At 35.8% G+C, this 20,197-nt stretch overlaps 1 pseudogene; it reads right to left on the reverse strand.

The window, feature by feature from the left end:
* Window positions 1-9,224: 9,224 nt before the first annotated feature.
* LOC132272047 (small nucleolar RNA R71) lies at window positions 9,225-9,323 on the reverse strand (annotated as a pseudogene).
* Window positions 9,324-20,197: the final 10,874 nt, after the last annotated feature.

Genomic DNA, 20,197 nt, shown 5'->3' on the forward strand with positions numbered 1-20,197 from the left:
CTCAATTTAATTTATGTTGAAGATCATGCTAGGGCCTAATATAATATGCTAACACACATTGATTTCAAGCTAGTTAAGGCCACATGAATTAATCTTTCACTTAAGATAAATATTAAATAAAAATTTTAATACTTATTCAAATAACCTCAATTTAATATATGTCAATGATCATATCAAGGGGTAATATAATATCATGCTATATGTTTAAACCAAGTTATGAGCAACCGGGAAAATCAAATCTCATACAAGAAAATAAATAAATAAAATCTCTAGATTTGATATCAAAGCATGTAGACAAGTTGTAAATGTATCACAAACATGCAATATAATAAGAAAATAAATTATAACACCCCCTACCTCAATTTGAGATGAAAACCTCAAAGGCCCACCGAAATAAAAGTGCTCCGAATCCGACGATACCGAAGGGTTTTGTCGGGGACAACATGGTGAACAAGAATCCGAAGGAAGCCTCATGAAAATCACAACTTGACTTCAAACCCGAACTCAAGAAATGGTCAGAAATGGATTCTAATAAGGGTGAAAGGTAGAGCTCGTCGAGGGGAACAATAAACATGGAGGCCGAAGACTTTTCACTTAGGAAATCAAGTGGAGAAGAAGAAGAAAAGGTGGTAGCCCCATGGGCATCCATGGCTTGTGGCCAAGAGAGGAAGAAGAAGAATAAAATATGATTTTTCTTTTTTAAGTCCCCTATTTATAGAAAATCTCAAAAAGTGCCCCGCCGGGTCTGGAAAAGTGAAATTTGAGCAAACGAGCTCAAACGGCAAAACTCCGTGAATAAAAAAGATTCAAAATGAGAAAACATGAACAACGGAAGAAACGACGTCAAAAACTGAGTCCCGAGTAGAGAGATATGCCCCGAACAGTTCGGCGGCAACCAGAGTTAGAAACTCTGAAACTGGAGGAAAACGACCAAGACAAAATTCTAAGAGTACACGACTCGACGAAATGTGAAAATGAATCCTGTACGAGGATCCAGGCTCCAGATGAGGTATTTTTGTAATAACTTTCGTTAATTGCACAATGGCCCCTCCAAAAAGGGTTAACTGCACTAATAACCTAGAATGAAAATATTTTCTAAAAATATTTTCTTAGATACCCCTGAAATAAAATATCTTTAAAAGATATTTACGAAAAACACCCCAAGAAAAGAAAATAATTCCAAAGAACTATGCATCCATGCCCCTATGGGCACCAGGAGCAACTAGAGTACTTTCTCGCAAAAGTAAAGATACATATTTCGTGGAAACCACCTCGAATGAAGGCACGTGAAGTCAAAAACCAACTCCAAGCACGAAAAGTGAGGTTTTACCAACAAAGTGGTGAATGGGAAAAAGACAGAACAGGAAAAAGACGAAATAGGGAAAATGACAAAAAGTGAATAGTGTCCGAAAGTGAAAATGTGGAAATGACTCGGTCCTCAAAGGAAGTTGTCAATCCATACAAAAGAGTCTCAGAAACCATTTCTGAGCACTCGAGATGACACTAAACGACGAGAAATGGAACTCAGAAAGGAAAATTAAACGAAAAAAAAAAAAAGAAATTTATCCGTAAAATTTTTAGAAAAAAGAAAGGGAGGCAAATGACCGGGTCATTACAGGATAACATTGTTGTTATATTCATAATCATGAGAATATTTTTTCTTTATGGAATATATTGTTGCCTTGTGTAATGAATTGCACACTTTGTAATTGACATTATATATGCCATTTTAGAATTTAAACTCTAAGGCATGGATTGTGTGGTTTTAACCTACTTATGCATGGAAGGTGATTTCGTGCATTGTATAAGTTATGTATAAGTTGTGAACTTATTTGGTTTATTTTGGAATCTTGGGACAATGTTGTTACAAGTGACATGGCTAGAGTTTGGCTCTAGTACGGGAGATATGAGTTCTCCCCAATTGAGATAGTGCGCACTAGGGTGGTCTTCCCAGCGGGTTAATGCCCGGAATAACCATTGAGGTCTCGGCTGAATTTTGAGCTTGATGTCCAAGTCTTCCACTATTTGAGTTCGTATTCAATTCGAAGTTGACAATCATGTTTAATTGTGACTTGTGGTTTTGGTTATTGGTGATTTTGATATTGTTAAGTACATCTATGCTAAATTGTTATATTTAATTGTTTTTGCATTTTAGATTTCAAGTTTATAACTTTGAGAATCTATATCTTATTGCTTTGTATAGCATGCTCTTATGTCATTTGGAATTGCATGAAGGATGTGATTTATGCTAGAAATGTTCTAAGATAGCTTAGGATGCTCCCTGAGTCTAACCTTTGGCATACTTTTTAAATTGTTTCATGTTAATGTAAAAATCTATAAGAAATCAAGTCGATGCATGCTCATTCTCTACGAGTAAACTTGTTTACTCACCCAAAAATTACTGGGGATTTTGTTCAGGTACGAAGACTTAGTTCGTGATGTTCATCATTGCTTGGATGATTGTAGACTTGAAGGTTTTAATTCTTGTAAAGGTTGGTTGAAATGCCACTTGTAGCCTTATATGTCAAAATGTGTATATTTGATTCCATATATGTAATGTGTACATGAGTACATTCTTTACAATGTATTTGACATGTATAAGATGAGGCCAGAGGCCAATGACATGTAATTTGTATCCTATGTAATTTATGACTTCATGAAATATTATGAAAATATTGAAAAATGCCAAGTTATTACGTCACCATGTTTGCATCGGGTGTGGGAATTCCATTTTGTTTCTTCCATAGGGTCTCATTAATCATGTATGAAGTGTGGCCAAGGGTCAAACGGCATTTTGAAACCATTTTATAATTTTGAATTCTGAGTTTTCATTCCTAGTTTCATTTTTGTCATTTTGGCCGTGGGGGGGGCATATTTTGCATCGGTGATGTTTTTAAGCCATAGATTATTGTAGCATATCCGATTAGGTAAGTTACAGTTATGTGCATAATCGTTTTCAAGAAAAACTACTTCCTTGGTGAAATGAGCCTCTTATGGACTCACTTTGCATCTTTATTGCATAATCTGGTCTAGGGGAATTTTGGGATTTTTCTTTAGGAAATAAATTCCGTTCTTAATATGGTCACTTAGAAAACATGATTTTAGGGGGGGTTTCTTTTTCGTGTTTTTCCAGAAAATGTCGTCTTAGTTCCAGAAATCCATCGCAAAGTTCAGCATTCTATTTTTCATTTAGCAGCTTTTTGGACCTTCATGACTTGATTTTATGGAGGGGCATTTTGGGCATTTTATAGCGAGTTTATTTTCATTTTCTCTCGCTATGTAACATAGAAAACTCAATTTTGAGAGGGTGTTTTTTTTTTTTTTTTTTTTTTTTTTTTTTTTTTGTGTTTTTCTAAAAAATGTCATCTTGGGCCTCAAAATTTTATTTTTTGTCGAAAAACCCCTGCTGCCAGGTTTTTGTTGAGTTGTAGCACATGTGATCGAGTGGTGGATTCTCGTAACCGGTTACATGAGCGTTGGCAGAATGCATGACCTCTATTTTGGTCTCCTAACCGGTTAGGAAGGGTTGGCAACCGGTTACATAACCTTGGGTTGACCATTTTGACCTTTTTACCCCTGTTTCTTCCGTTAGCCATATCTCCTTCGTCTGGACTTCAAATCGAGTGATTTTTTTTTTTTTGAAATTGACTAATTTTTCGTTTTATTTCCAATGGTGTGCTCGGTTGCACCCACTTTTATATTGTAAATGACCATTTTGCCCCTAGGTTCGTTCTTGTCCCTTTTTGAAACGTCGCTTCCGCATTTGTTTTCTTTGGGTTCCGTGACCTCTTTGAGGGTCACATTGGTGTCTTAGGGACATGTTGTATCTCCAAAGACCATTGTTTTTATCTTTTGCTTCTGCATTCTGGATTCGTTATCGGATCTACGTTCGGTTCATCACAGGACGCACTGGCCTAAAAACTAGGGCCGTCACAGGTAGAATTTTAGAATAATTATTTTATTTTATATATCAATTAATAATTTTATTTTATATTAATAATTCTTGTCTAATTAGATTTTCTTTTATTTTAACTCAAAATAATAAATAGATAAATAGGTAATTTGTGTTAAGAGTTTTATAGAAACTCTTTAAATATATCCTTGTCTAATGTGATAGAGTTTTATAGAAAATAAAATGGCTAGTTTATGGTAGATTTTATATAAATCATTTTATTTTCTTTAAATATATTAATGTTTAATTATATTTTCTTTTATTAAAAAACTCATAATAAGTAGATAAATAGGTAATATGTGTTAGAGTAAATCTTTAAAAAACTCTTTTTAAATCAATTAATAAATATTTTTTTGTATTAATAATTCTTGTCTAATTAGATTACCTTTTATTAAAAAAACTCAAAATAAAATATAATTTGTGGTAGAGTTTTAAAAAAATTATTTTATTTTTTATATTAAAAGTTAACATATTTGAAATTGAATTATCAATAACACTCCTTTTAATATTTAATGTGACCTTTTTAGCTAATCAGAGCAAGCTTTAGATATTTCTTAGGAATTGAGGTTGCTAGATCTAAGCAAGGTATTCTTTATCGCGAATGAAGTATGTCTTGGATCTTCTTTGAGATACGGGCATGTTTGGGTGTAACCTGCTTCCACTCCTATAGATCCTAATCTGAAAATCTTGGCTGAGTGTGGAAATCTCCTTTCTGAATCAGAGCAAGCTTTAAGCTACATCACCTAATTCCACCATTACACCGTCCTGGTCATGAAGGAATCAAGAATCAGTTGCTCAATCCTCTTCGGAATCTTCTTCTTTTGGTTGGGATATAGTGATTCGAAGGTCCTCCTCTACTTGATACAGTAATCCATTGCCCAACCTTATCACGAGGATGTAAAAAAAAAAAAAAAAAAAACAAATAAAAAAAAGTATGAGGATAATATGTGGTGAATTAATTATTTATGCACCAATTGATTTATTTTAATATTTTATGCACCAATTGATTTATTAAATATTTTATTATGCATTAACATTTAATAATAAATTTATTAATTTATAAAAATTGAGTACAATCCTCTAATTTGAATTTGAAGAAGAACGGTGCGATTTTAGATGTGCTTGTTATTCATCTTGTTCAGAGAATTTGTGGAGGAATGGTAGGACTTTGGATGTGCTTATTGTTATTCTTCTTCAAGGCGGGATGAAATTATGAGTCTCTAAATTTCTGCCCCCTTGGATTTATAGAATTCTCAATTTTGGTACCCTTTCTTCTTCCTTAATGCCTCTATTTATAGGCTTTTTGGATTAATAGGACGATGACATGTGTTTTCTCCTGATAAGGACATAATCATAATTGGGTCGCGCCAGATGAATGTTATTATCTTTTATAATAATTGTATAGATATAGATATAAATTTTGTGTTACAATTTTATAGAAACTCTTTTAATAATAGTATAGATTTATTAGGGAATTTGTAATTAAATAGGTAATTTGAATTTTATTAGTTAATTTTTAGAGTTTTATATCAATTAATAATTTTTTTTATATTAATAAATAAATACTGAAACACTGAAACACTTTACACATTTAATAATAGTATATATATATATATATATATATATATATATATATATATATATATATATTGAAAAGTATATACTAATTAATTAATGATCATTTAATAGACTCTGATATTGTATTAGTTAATTAATATTGATAAATTTAAATTTAAATTTTATTTATTGGGTTATGATTAGAAAATAAATAATATTAGATTATTTTGAAAAAATTCAATCCACGGATCCGATCCGATTAGTAGCGGATTCGAATTTTTTCAATATATTGAGAGCTGCTCAAAGTAGGATTGATGTCTAGTCCAATCCTATAGTTAAAACTCCATAATACTATTATTGAGAGTTGTAAAGACGACTGTTAAAGACTGGAATAAGACTAGGGGTACAGCTTCTGAACAAATTCAAGTAGCCAGAGATGGTCTGCAAAAAGTCCAAATGGAGATGCTTCAGGATCCAGCTAACCAAAACTGTATAACAAGAGAGAGAAACCGGTGGTAATCTGCAGCATGCCTTAGATCTTGAAGAAATTTTGTGGGCTTAAAAATATAGGATCAAATGGCTTCAAGAAGGGGACAAGTGATGAGCGCTGAAAAGTTCGTATTTAAATCCCTTAAGCTTAGGCATTCTACTACCTTTATCTATCTTACTTTACCGTTTTAGATTGATTTTGTATTATTTCCATTTTCAGGCACTTATCTCGAAAATAAGCTAACTCAGCCAAATAAGAGCTTAATTAAAGCAATTCTGGGATTAAACAAAGAAAGGAGCAAAGTGCAGAAAGAAAGAAGCAAATGAAACCAAAGGTGGGAAGCAGCAAAGTTTGATCGATCCAACTTCAAGGTTCGATCGATCGAACACTGATCGATCTCAGCACTTTAAGATAGATCCAAGCCTTGACCCAAAAGCAAAAGTCCAAAATTTGGCTGATCCAACACCACCCTTCGATCGATCGAACACTTTTGTTCTTATTCAAATGATTGATCCTATCCACAGCTGTACCACCCACTAACCACTTTTGTCCTTTTCCCAAAAAAATATCTCCCAAAATATCTCGGATTTGTCTTTTCCCAAAAATCTCAACTAGTTGGATCGATCCAGCCTAAGTTCGATGGATCTCAGCCAGTTCAATCGATCCAAGTCCAAGGTTCGATCGATCGAACTTCCTCTAGTGCGAAAAAGTTAAATTTCTATCTCATTAAAAGTTGTCCTTTATCCAATCATTAGGGAATATTGTGTGCACGACCCCAGCTCATTTTGGGTGTCATTTAACCTAACTATATAAGGATAAGGATTGCTTTTTACAAAAGGGGCTAATATCATTTTCATATCATCTCTTGGAGAGCAAGCTCAGAGGAGGAGGAGGCTTGAGACACCATTGGAGTTCTTCATCAACAAGGAGCAGATTTCTTCCATGGAGTTAGCCCTTAAGGGTTAGAGTAGCATCACCATGAGTGGCTAGACATCCTCTTAGGGCTAGAGTTAGCCCCAAGCATGCTTTCTATATCTTAATCTTGTGTATTATTGAGGGATTAGTGTTATAATTAATGTTTTGACACTTTGATATATATAGATCTTGTTTATTCAATGATTTATGTAGTTTAATGCTTCCAATTGATCATTTCATTTTATCCATATGTCTATGTATGCTAGAATAGATGTTCATGTGCTTGTTTCAAGATTTTGTGTTATTGATGCATGTCTATGTGTATTAATGCTATAGATTTGGAGATTGTCAAAACATAGTGCTTAAAGGAATGCTCTTGTGATTCTCTTGATAGTTCATACTTATTCCTTGATGGATTGAGCCTTTCCCCTAGTTTATTTTCATGCTAGTAGTGTAGATGTAGTTTAGTTGTAGTGTAGTGTTAAATGGGAGGACAATCCATGCTTGTTGTTTGATGATCCAAGCTTTTGAATACAGGTAGAATATGTCTCTATCCTTGTGTTGTATTTGGATTGTGAGCTTAATGAAAGGATTAATGACTTGTTTTGATTTATTGTGTGTTTCACATGTTGTTTAGACAATATATGCTTCATTGTTTAGATATATTGTGCTTTTCACATGATGTTTAGACAATACATGCTTAACTAGTCATCATTGCTTTTTGAATCAACCAAACACACACACACACACCAATATTGCAACACACCATTTGCCCTCATTAGTCACTTTTCAATGGTATAGAAATGCATTGCTTAGTGGTGATCTCTAAACCCCAAGATCTCTCTCTCTCTTATTTACTCTTAATTGTGTTCTTTTGTTATCACTTAGTTTAATTTAGTTACTCTCTAGTCTAATCAACCAACCAACCAATTGTTTGATCACTCGACCTATTAACCCTAATTGCGATTCCACGACTTTGTTCGATCCTCACAATCCCTTGGGACGATCCCTACTCGCCCTAGCTATATTTATAGTGAAAGGTAGTAGTGGCTTCTATAAATGTAAAACTCTTGGCCCTCGCCGTAAAATGCACACACTTTCTTAAGCTTGACGGTAGTGCGGTAGACCGGTCAGTTTTTGGCGCCGTTGCCGGGGATTGATTGATTTGATTTGGCAACGTCGGATTTGTGGAATCAATTAGGATTAATACTCTTTTAATCGTGTCTTTACTTTATTTTTTATTTTTCTTTTTGGTTACTTATTGTGTTGTTCTTACTTAACTTGGTGCATTGTTGGAGAGGAAGCAAGCAAGAAAAAAAGCTAAAAATTTAAAAAAATTGCTAAGCTAAGCTTTAAATTTGGAGTTGAAGTGCTAAAGGACCTTTGTGAGACTTTCTTTACTCAATCCCTTAGTTAAATCGTCGGCCCGCGTGGAGGCTTGTTTTTAATTGTTCTTTGCATCATTGTTGTTAAAGTATGGGAGTATGAATTAAGTGTTTGTGGAAGAAGTCTAATTACATTGTTATGAAGGCATAGTGTTTGTCATTCTTTGTGCTTGTTGTGTTTTACATTGTGCATGCATGGACGTCGTTCATTGAGACCCATTTTTGTCCTTCTTGATTTGCATCTAAAATCCATCATTAGAAATCCCAGGGGAAGAGGAAGTTCAAATAGAACCAATTTATCAATGGATAACCATAATAATGATCATGTTGAGGACCTTGGTCACATAGACCAACAAGGTATCCTTCATCCTAATCTGCACAATGAGAACATACAATTACTATTAGGCATGCCTAGGCCATACATTCACCAACCACCACAACAACAAGGCGAAGCTCCATATGGAATGCCAAGGCCAATGTATGCTCTACAACCTCCCATCATCAATCAAGGAATTCAAAACCAAGGTGTTCATGTTGCACCTCAAGTAGCTAATCCACCTCTTACTTTAAGAGACCATTATGTGCCTAACGAGTATAATGCACCTACATGCATCCAATTGCCTCCATTTAGAGCACATCATTATAAAATTAAGCCACAAACCATTTAAATGCTTCCTAACTATCATGGACTTCCAAGTGAAGAACCTTACAAGCATTTGGATGAGTTTCTTGAAGTATGTTCCACCGTAAAATATACGGACATGTCGGAAGAGGTTTTAAGACTCAAACTTTTTCCATTCACCTTAAAAGATAAGGCAAAGTATTGGTTTAACAATCTTAGGCCTTTTTCAATCACTTCTTGGGCAGAAATGCAAAAAGAGTTCTTGAAGAAGTACTATCCGGTTTCAAAGACCAATGCTATGAGGACCTCAATTCAAGAATTTTCACATGGGGATGGAGAAACATTTCATGAGGCATGGGAACGCTTCAATGAATTGCTTAGGAAGTGTCCACATCATGGCATGCCCAAATGGAAATTAGTTCAATATTTCTTTGGAAGCTTATCGGACAACTATAAGGGTATGGTTGATGCTTCCATGGATGGCTCATACATTGATAGGCATGAGGATGACGTGTGGCGTCTTTATGAGAGCATGAGTGAAAATTCTTTGCATAGAACATTATCATCCAAGAATGGTAGAAATTCACAAGGTAGGAAGAGTGTTGGCTTACATCAAGTTGACCATTCAAATGAAATAGCCGCCAAAATGAAGTCTTTAGCTCAAAGGTTTAATCAATTTTTGATAAACCAAAACTCGGTGAACCAAGTATCTTCCTTCCCTAACCATTATCACCGTGCATTAAATGAAACATGTATGACTTGCTCTAGTGTTCTTCATTCTACTTCTCATTGTCCTCATGGACAAGTGCAAAATGAACTTAATGAACAAGTCAATGCAGCTTTTGTGAACCAAGGGAACAATCCTTATGGTACTCACTATAATTTAAGTTGGAGGAATCATCCGAATTTCTCTTGGAAAAACCAAGGAGAGGGCTCAAATCCTTCCCAAGGCGGTTTGCAAGGGAAGTACATTCCACATCCACTTCAAAACCAAGGATCCCAAAGTTATAGACCTTATCAATCATAAGGGAATCAATTTACTAATTCTCATTTTCCCAACCAATCTTATTCCTAAGGAAATACTAGAAGTCCCGCCTTGAAGAAAAAGTTTTAAATGCTTTGGGCACTTTAGAGGCTAACACACAATTGCTTCATTCTCACTCTCAATCTATTGCGAAGCTAGAAACCCAAGTAGGGCAAATAACAAGCACTCTCAATGCAAGAGAGAAGGGAAAGATTCCCATTAATGCCCCACCTAAGCAACAATGTGTTGTGGAAACCCATTCCTCATCAGAAGGCCACACCATTGAATATATTAATACGGTGACTACCTTGCGGAGTGATAGGATTGTGGACAATTGAGTTGAAATTTCCAATGAAGAGAGTGAACCGGTGCAACCTCAAGTTGTCACCCATTCCTCCTTCATTGTATATACTTGATCTTATGAATGAGAAAGTCTTGAAAAATGTGTTTGAAAAAGAAGTTTTGAAAAATAATGTTGAAAAAGTTTTGTTGAAAAATAATTTCAAACAAAATGATTTAAAAACTTCTTGTGTTGAAGAGAGTTCAAAAGAAAATTCTGAAAAAGTGTTTGAACCAAAAGTTTCATTTCCGGATGCCTTAAAATGATCCATTTCAAAAGACAAGCAAAAGGCAAAAACAAATGAAATTATGGAAATGTTTAGGCAAGTGAAAGTTAATCTTCCACTATTGGATGCAATCAAGCAAATTCCGGCTTATGCCAAATTCTTGAAAGACTTGTGCACCAAAAAGCGAAAGAACAAGAGCCAAGCATCAAGAAAAATGGTTTTGACCGAGCAAGTAAGCTCAATTTTGCAACATAACACTCTTCCAAAGTTTAAGGACCTCGGTTCACCCACTACATCATGCATTATTGGTAATCATATCATTAATCGGGTGCTTCTTGACTTAGGAGCAAGTGTTAACCTTCTCCCATACTCGGTTTATGTCAAATTGGGCCTAGGTGAATTGAAACCGACGTCGGTAGTTTTGCAACTTGCCGACCGATCCATTAAGAAGCCTAGGGGTATAATTGAAGATGTTTTGATAAAGATTGACAAATTCTTCTTCCCGGTTGATTTCGTTGTCATTGACACGTTACCGGTCCCTAACCCTAAGAGCCAAATTCCCGTTATCCTTGGCCGTCCCTTCTTGGCAACCGCTAATGCCAACATCAATTGTAGGACAGGGATAATGAAGATCTCATCTGGCCACATGAAGGTGAAGTTGAATATCTTTAATCCCATACCCAATTCATTTGACAAATATGAAGGAGAGGTTAATGTTGTAGATAAATGTCATGATCTTCAATGTTAAGGAAATGAGCTTTTATGTAAGACCAAAACTTCCAAAGGATCATCTTTAACTTTACATTCTCAAAGTTTTGTTTCAAATTCTTGCTTTGAAAGGGCATGGAAGCCCAAAGGTTGTGATTGCATAGACAAAGGATCAAAAGTTTCTTTTGAGCTTAATCCAACAAGTTCTTCAAAGAACCATTTGTTGGGTGGAATTCAAAGAATCTATCACCCCAATAAGGAGGGGATGCATTACAAAATCTTTGATCCGGGCTAAAAGAGCCCAATGTCTTGCTAGAGACGTTAAAGACTAGCAAAAGCATTCGTAGGGTGTCAAAACCCTATTCCTCCCTCATTTCTATCTTTCATTTCATTTCTTGCGAAGTCTAGATACTTTTTTTGGGTTCATATGCATTGATAGGAACTTTGGTGAGGATTGCATGAGCTTTCATGTCATTATTGAGCATTCTGCATAGTTCAATCGATCTCAAACCTGAGTTCGATCAATCGAACTCCATTCTGCATCTAACACTTCGAAAATTTTTCGACCTGCATCAACCTACATCCAAATCACCTCTCTGTCCCATCGTTCGAACTTATTCTTAGATCGATCAGGAGACCTTCGATCGATCCAACTTCAAAGTTCGATCGATCTCATGATTCAACACTTTGAAAAATTTTGAGCCTGTATAAACCTGTATATTTCACCTCTCTGTCTCATCGATCGAAACATTCCAAGATCGATCTGAACTTATTCGATCGATTCAACTTCCAAGTTCGATCGATCTTCAAGTTTCAACATTTAGCCAATTTTCTGAGCCAGAAACCTACATATTTTTGCTCTCTGTCTGATCTATCGAACTCTTGTTTTGATCGATCTCAGTTCTTCATTTCATTATTTTGACTTTTCAAATTTTAAAAATCCAAAAATATTTTCACTTTTATTTTATTTTATTTTCATTTCATTTTCATTTATTTTATTTCTCAAAAATATTTTTAAAATACAAAAAGATTTTGTTTTAATTATTATCAATTATTCAATTAAAAAAAAAAAAAAACCAGAAATATTTTATTTTATTTTACAATTTTTAATTTTAATTCTAATTTTTAATTTTAGTTTTTCATTTTTCAAAAATTTCAAAAATCCAAAAATACTTTGAAGAGAGTTCATCAAAGTTCGATCGATCTCAATTGAAGTTCGATCGATCGAACTCTATCGGGATTGTTTTTAAATAGACCTGGAGGGTCTCAAGATCGATCATTTAGATCGATCCAACCCTCCAAACCCCAACCCCTCTTCGTCGCCACTATGCAATCTCATCTCCCTCATCTCCGGCGAGTTCTCCAGCGAGATCTAAGCGCTAATCTCTCTCTCCCTTCTCGGATTCATCTTTACTCGTTCATATCTCCACTTCTCTCATTGATTTGGGTAAGATTCGAATCCATCCTCTATGATTCAAGCTTTAACCTCGTGTATACATGACTTAGATGTTGCATCCATGCTTTACTTATTGCATCCATGATATTGAGATGATGAAACCACCATTTTTGAAGCTTTAAAACATTGTGTACATATATATATATATATATATATATATATCTATGTATTTGTGTATTCCGATTTAAATTGGGAGTTTGGGCTTTGAAAAGTGATGATATTTGTGGATTTGTTGTGTTGATGGGCCCACGAACATGTTCGTGTGGGCCCCATGCTTCCAAAGTCACAGATCTGTGACTGTTTACATTCGTCACACAGTTCGATTGATCAAACTTGTATCTCAGATCGATCTTGAGAGATCGATCGAAGTTATGTCTCAGATCGATCGAAGTTGTGAGATCGATCTCACTTATTTTCGATCGATCTAATTTTTGTGATCGATCTCACTTCTTTTTTTTCTAATCGATTGAACTTCACAGATCTCACACACATACTTCATTCATCATGCCTTATGTTTATGCTATCTCATTTATGCCCAATGCCTATGATATTCCACATTGGATGCATTTCATACTTACATTGTTTAGCATGTTTCATATCCTGTCACTTGCATAGATTCATGTCATATCTGTTTTATCTATTTTCACTTGACATACATGTTTTTATATTGTGCTAAAAATTTCTTATTCCGGCACTAACTCCCGTTGCAAGTTTTTTTTTTTTTTTTTTTTTTTTTTGCAGGCCATGGTTAAGAGGAAGACTGTTGCCAACAGGTAACACGGGCCCCACCGACATATCAGACCACGCATAGAGGAGCCAGTAGAGCCCTCTTATGCACAGGAGGAGCCAGCACAGGTGTGAAGACCTTAGTTTTAAGGCCAGCGTGTCCTGTGATGAACCGTAAGGATGATCCGATAACGGATCTGAATGCGGAAGCGAAAACAGAAAACAAGACTCTAAGAAGTCAAAGTAACCTTCCATGAGGTCGTGGAACTCAACAAGAACTGATGCGGAAGCAAAAGATCGAAAATATGACAAATAAGCCCCCAGGGGCAAAATAGTCATTTCTAAAAATTATAGATTCGGGTGCCACCAAGCACACCGTTGGAAGGACAACGAAAAACTAATCAAGATGGACTCAAGAATCGCATGATTCGGAGTCCGAACGAAGGAGAAACGGCATGACGAAGAAAAACGAGCACTTAAAGCAAAAACGGTAAACTGGTAATTATTCAGGAAGAACCAGGTGCAACCGAGCACACCGTTGGAAAGACAGTGAAAAATTAGTCAAGTTAAAAAAAAATTCACTTGAATCGGAGTTCGGACGAAGGAGAAAAGCCCAAAAGAAGAATTGACGTCGCAGCAGCCCGACGAGGGGCCATGGTGCACACGGTTCCCATGCGCGAGCCCACCGGCGTGCATGCCGGCGCCCGAAGACATGGCTGGTGGCAGGCCTTGGCTGCTGCTATATTTTTTTTTGATCTGTCCAGAACTGAGGCTTGAAACGGAGGTCAAGACGAGTTTTTCTGGAAAAATACGAAGAAGAAATCCCCCCTAAAATCGAGTTTTCTACCCGACCACACGAACGGAATCGAAAAAAACACACTGTGAAATCCTAGATTATAACTGAACAAGAGGGCCATAAAGCTGCTAAATGAAAACTGGAAGTTGAAACTTCACGAGGGATTTTCGGTACCAAGACGACATTTTCTGGAAAAACACGAAGAAGAAACACCCCTAAAATCATGTTTTCTATTCAACCATGTCAAAAGAAGAAAATAAAACTGATGTGAAAGGTCCATAATGCCCCTAGATCAGAATATGCAAAAAAAATGCGAAATGAGTTCACAAGAGGCTCAAAACAGAAACGATAAGGTTTTGCCCAGAAACGACCATGCACGTAAACGTAACTTACCTATTTAGACGCGCTACAATGGTCCATGGCTTAAAAATATAGCCGATGCAAAAGCCGACCCCCCAACGGGCAAAAAGGCGAAAATGGACTTGGAATGGAAAACAAGGAATCCAAAAATGTAAAATGGAGTCAAATGACTATTTGGCCCTTGGCCACACTTCATACAAGATTAATAAGACCCTATGAAAGAATGAAAATGGAATTCCCACACCCGATGCAACCATGGTGAAGCAATGACTTGCGATTTTTCAAGGTTTTCATAATATTTCATGAAGTAAAAAAGTTGTATAGAATACAATACACATGTCATTGGCCTCCGGCCTCATCTCATACATGTCAAATACATTGAAAGGAGTGCACTTATGTACATATTACATACATGGAATCAAATATACATATTTTGACATATAAGTCTACAAAATGACATTTCATGCTAACATTTGCATGAAATGGAAACTTGAAGGCTACACAACATCCAAGGAATGCTAGGCGTCACGAACTAAGTCTTCATACCTGAAATATGCCCCAGTATCGTAGGGGTGAGTAACATAAAGCTACTTGTAGGAGATGAGCATGCATCGACCTAGCATTTTACAAATTTATCACCTTAAGGTGAAACATGTTAAAAGGGCTCATGCCACCTAACGTCTATATCCAAGTGAGACTCAGGGAGCATCCTAAGCTATCTTAGAGTCTAAGCAACAAGAATCATGATATACATACGTGTATGAAATGAATCATGGTTGGGATAATCTAAAGAACACGACAAGAAGAATGCTTGAGCATATATTAACATGAATTGCATTTTCAATACAATTGAACTAGGTCTAGAGTAATCCATACAACATAACAAAAGCATATTTGAATACAAGTTAACAAGAATCACATTATCCATGCAATTCAACAACAAAAGAGCATGTTATACAACGCAACAAGGTTTAAGTTCTCAAAGCCATCAACTTAGAATCTAAAGCACAAAATAATAGTAGTGGTTCATGCCACCTAACGTCTATGTTATAAATGAATCAATAGGATCAATCCTAAGCTTTATTAGAACGTCAAAACACGATTTTCAAAATCGATGCAATTTAACCAACATTGGAACTTCCAATACAACGCATAAAGCACAATTTTGCAAAGTTAACATCCTGTAACTTAAAATGGAATGACAAATAAGAAACAACAAGTTACAACATCATCTAGTTATCAACTTGAAAATGAAATGCGAAATCAAACAAAGTGGATACTCGGACGTCACGCCGGATCAGACCGACAACATAGTTACTTTAGGATTACTAGTCCATGGGTAACCTCCCTATGTGCGCACTAGACTATATATAGAGGGACTATCCCCCGTACTAGAACCATGTCCTAGCCATAGTCAAACAACGACATCCCCAAGTTTCCAAAATCAACAAGTTGTGCAACAACGCATATATCAATAGGAATATGCAAGATAATCAACTATCTACTAAGCACAACCAAATTTGGAAACCTATACAATACATGCTCTAAATCCACAACTAATATGATATGATGAATGTCGAATCTTCAGTGTGCGATTCGTTACACGCTATGCATGAAAGATGCTAAACACGAAGTGTGCAAATCATTACACAAGGCAACAATATATTCAATAAGGAAAACATATTCTCATGAATACAAACAAAGCACCTATGTTATCCAATGTTCAAAACATAACCAAATGAATATACAACAAGTCCAAGTCCATGATTTGAATATAGAAACCACTTCTAAAACACAACTAGATCATGGAGCAAATTGATAGAATTAAAATAGATAAACACAATTAAATTCTCTAGATTTCGGATTCAATTTCAATTAACCTCAATTTAATATATGTTAAAGGGCATGGCAAGGTCATCACCTATATCCATTCTATAACTCAATTAGGTTGTTAGAACAACAAAGTAGAACTTTAATTAAATCATGCTAATTTAAATCCCAAGGTTCTAAAACAACTTCAGATAGTCCCAATTTAATATATACTAGTAAACAAGTCATGGCCAATACAAATATCAAGTTAAAACCTTAATTAAGCTATTGGGACCACAAAATAGATTTTAATTAATTCTTTGTATTAAGATCTCTAGATTTTCAAACTTAACCAAAGGCTCTCAATTTAACATATCTGAGAGAATATGCCAAGGACTAATGTAATATCACATTACAAGTTTATTTCATTCAATTTAAGACCATGTGACTTAACCTTTCACTAAAGTTAAATATAAATTAAAAATTGCAATTCTCATGCAATTAATCCCAATTTAATATATGTGAACAACCACACCAAAGCTTAATTTTCTAGCATGCCACAATTCAATTCCAAGTTATATATCACCATGAGGATTAAATCTTAAACAAGGAATTTAATTAAATGAAAGGTTTGAAAACCTAACCGAATATTCTAAATCAAATATATATGAAACTATATGGCATGTAAATCAAGAATATCAAGTCGAAATTTAAATAGAGTGAATAGTGCACTCGGGGCAAATTAATTAACCAAATTAATTAATAATTACTAATTTTCAAAACACCTCCAATTACTTTCAAATTCAACTATGTTGAAGAGCATGCTAAGGCCTAATATAATATGCTAACACATATTAATTTCAAGCTAGTTAAGGCCATGTGAATTAATCTTTCACCTAAGATAAATATTAAATAAAATCTTTAATACTTATTCAAATGTTCCAATTTTAATACACGACAATGAGCATATCAAGGGGCAATATAAAATCATGCTACATGTTTAAACCAAGTCATGAGCAATCGGGAAAATTAGATCCCGTACAAGAAAAATAAATAATAAAATCTCTAGATTTTATATTTAATCATGCAAACAAGTAGTATAAGCATCACAAGCATGCTATATAACAAGAATTTAAACCTAGAACATCTCCTACCTCAATTTGAGATGAAAATCTCAAAAGCCATCCAAATGGAACGGCTCCGAATCCGACGAAACTACTAGGTTTTGTCGGGGACAACACCGTGAAGATAACCCCCATCAAAGCCCCATCATAATCATAACTTGGCCTCAAAACCAAACTCAAGAAATGGTCAAAACTGAATTTTAATAAGGGGGAAAGGTAGAGCACGGCGAGGGAAACAACAAACGTTAAGGCCGAAGACTTTCCATCAAGGAAAAGTGAACCGAAAGAGGAGAGAGAAGATGGCAGCACCCCTTGGGCTGCCATAGGAGCTCCAGGTCATGCATGAAGAGGGGAGAAGATGAAAAATGAAATATCTCACCTCCCTTTTATAGAAATCTCAAAAAGTGCCCCGGACGGGCCCCGCCGAGTCTGAAAAAGTAAAATTTGAGCAGACGAGCTCAAATGGCAAAACTTTGCTAATGAAAAAGATTCAAAATGATAAGATATGAACAACGGAAGAAACGGCGTCAAAAACCGACTCTCGAGCAAAAAGTTATGCCCAAAACAAGTTTGGCGCTAACCGGGGCCAGAAACCCTGAAACTGGAAAACATCGTCCAGGAGGAAATTCCAAGAGTACACAACTCAACGAAATGTGAAAATGAATCTTGTACGAGGATCCAGGCTCAAAACAAGACATTTTGCAATAACTTTCATTAATTGCACAATGGTCCCTTCAAAAAGTGAAAACTGCACTTATGGCCTAGAATGAAAATATCTTCCAAAAATATTTTCTTAAAAACCCCTAAAATAAAATATCTTCAAAAGATATTTACGAAAAACATCCCAATAAAAGAAAAAAATTTCAAAGAACTTTGCATCTATGCCCCTATGGATACTGGGAGCAACCAGAGTACTTTCTTGCAAAAGTAAAGATACGTATTTCGAGGAAACCACTTAAGATGAAGGCACGTGAAGTCAAAAACCAACTCCGAGCATGAGAAGTGAGGTTGTGCCAAAAACTGACAAACAGAGATAAGACAGAATAGGGAAAAGGACGAAATAGCGCATAGTGTCCAAAAATGAAAAATGTGAAAATGACTCGGTCCTCAAAGGAAGTTATCAATCCACGGAAAAGAGTCTCAGGAACCAATTTCAAACAACCAGAGTACTTTCTTGCAAAAGTAAAGATACGTATTTTGAGGAAACCACTCAAGATGAAGGCACGTGAAGTCAAAAACCAACTCCGAGCATGAGAAGTGAGGTTGTGCCAAAAACTGACAAACAGAGATAAGACAGAATAGGGAAAATGACGAAATAGCGCATAGTGTCCAAAAATGAAAAATGTGAAAATGACTCGGTCCTCAAAGGAAGTTATCAATCCACGGAAAAGAGTCTCAAGAACCAATTTTGAGCACTCGATATGACACAAAGCGACACGAAACAGAGCTCAGAAAAGAAAATTAAACGAAAAAAATTCATTCATAAAATTTTAGGAAAAATGAAAGGAAGGAAAATGACCAGGTCGTTACAACCTACCCTCCTTAAAGGAATTTCGTCTCCGAAATTAGGAACACACCAGCGAGAACAGAATAATGACCGAACAAAAGGTCAAATCAAAGGACAACTCACAACGCACTGAAGGACAAATCCTGAAGTCTAAAGATCAACTGAAGGAACACGAAACCATGAACTGAGACAACACCTCATAGGAATCGGCACATTAACTCAACGTCAACTACCGAGAGAATCCCAAGACAACAAAACGTTGAAACATAATAGAAGAAGAGAGTAACAAGGCAGTACGAACAGTGACCAGAACTTGTCCACACTTACTCGTCAGTAAGGTAGCATGACAGTATAAGGCACTAGTTCGTAACATGCTCCGGAAGGGAACTTTTCGATACAAATGACATCAATGTCGAAAATGGTCATTACCAAAGGCACTACGGAAACCAGGTATCTACGAGAGTTGGGGTAGCTAATCCCAAAACTCTGACAACAATGACACTGGCACCATTACGCTTAAGGCCTTAGATCTAGAAGCCACGAAGGAAAAGGAAATGAAACGGTGCCTCCCTGGCTCACGTCTCAGTCCACCAGACAAGAACTGCGATTCTACACTCACATGAGCCTTACTCGTATAAACAAAACAAATAAGAAGGCTCCCGACATGGGTCCTTATAGAATGAATTTCTCCTATCCAAGGAAGAAACTCGTGAAAACAGAATGCATCGAAGGAATACGACAAATCCTATGAGACAATGTCAAAACCTGACATAAAGGAAGTAGCTAGCATGCAACATAGCAATGGACTATCTACTCAAGGTGCCACATAAGCAAACAGACATGTTATCAAATCAAAAAATGTTATCAAGAGCATATATACACATAAAATATGTTTAACAAATAATAGATGTCTTAAAACACCTAAGCACGTGAACATGTTATCATACATGACATGTTATCAAAGAAGGCATGTTATCAAGATATAAATGACACATCAAAGCAAAACAACGTGAGCATGATATGCACCCAAAACCCATCGTCCAAGGTATTCGAACCCGGACGCTCTGATACCACCTATGACGACCCTGCTTTTTAGGCCAGCGTATCCTGTGATGAACCGTAAGAATGATCCGATAACGGATCCGAATGCGGAGGCGAAAACAGAAAACAAGACTCTAAGAAGTCAAAGTGACCTTCCAT

The sequence above is a fragment of the Cornus florida genome, unplaced genomic scaffold (assembly GCF_030987335.1).
Source record: "Cornus florida cultivar Cherokee Brave unplaced genomic scaffold, ASM3098733v1 CherokeeBrave_3.0.0_Hap2_Chr08, whole genome shotgun sequence".
NCBI classification, from domain to species: domain Eukaryota; kingdom Viridiplantae; phylum Streptophyta; class Magnoliopsida; order Cornales; family Cornaceae; genus Cornus; species Cornus florida.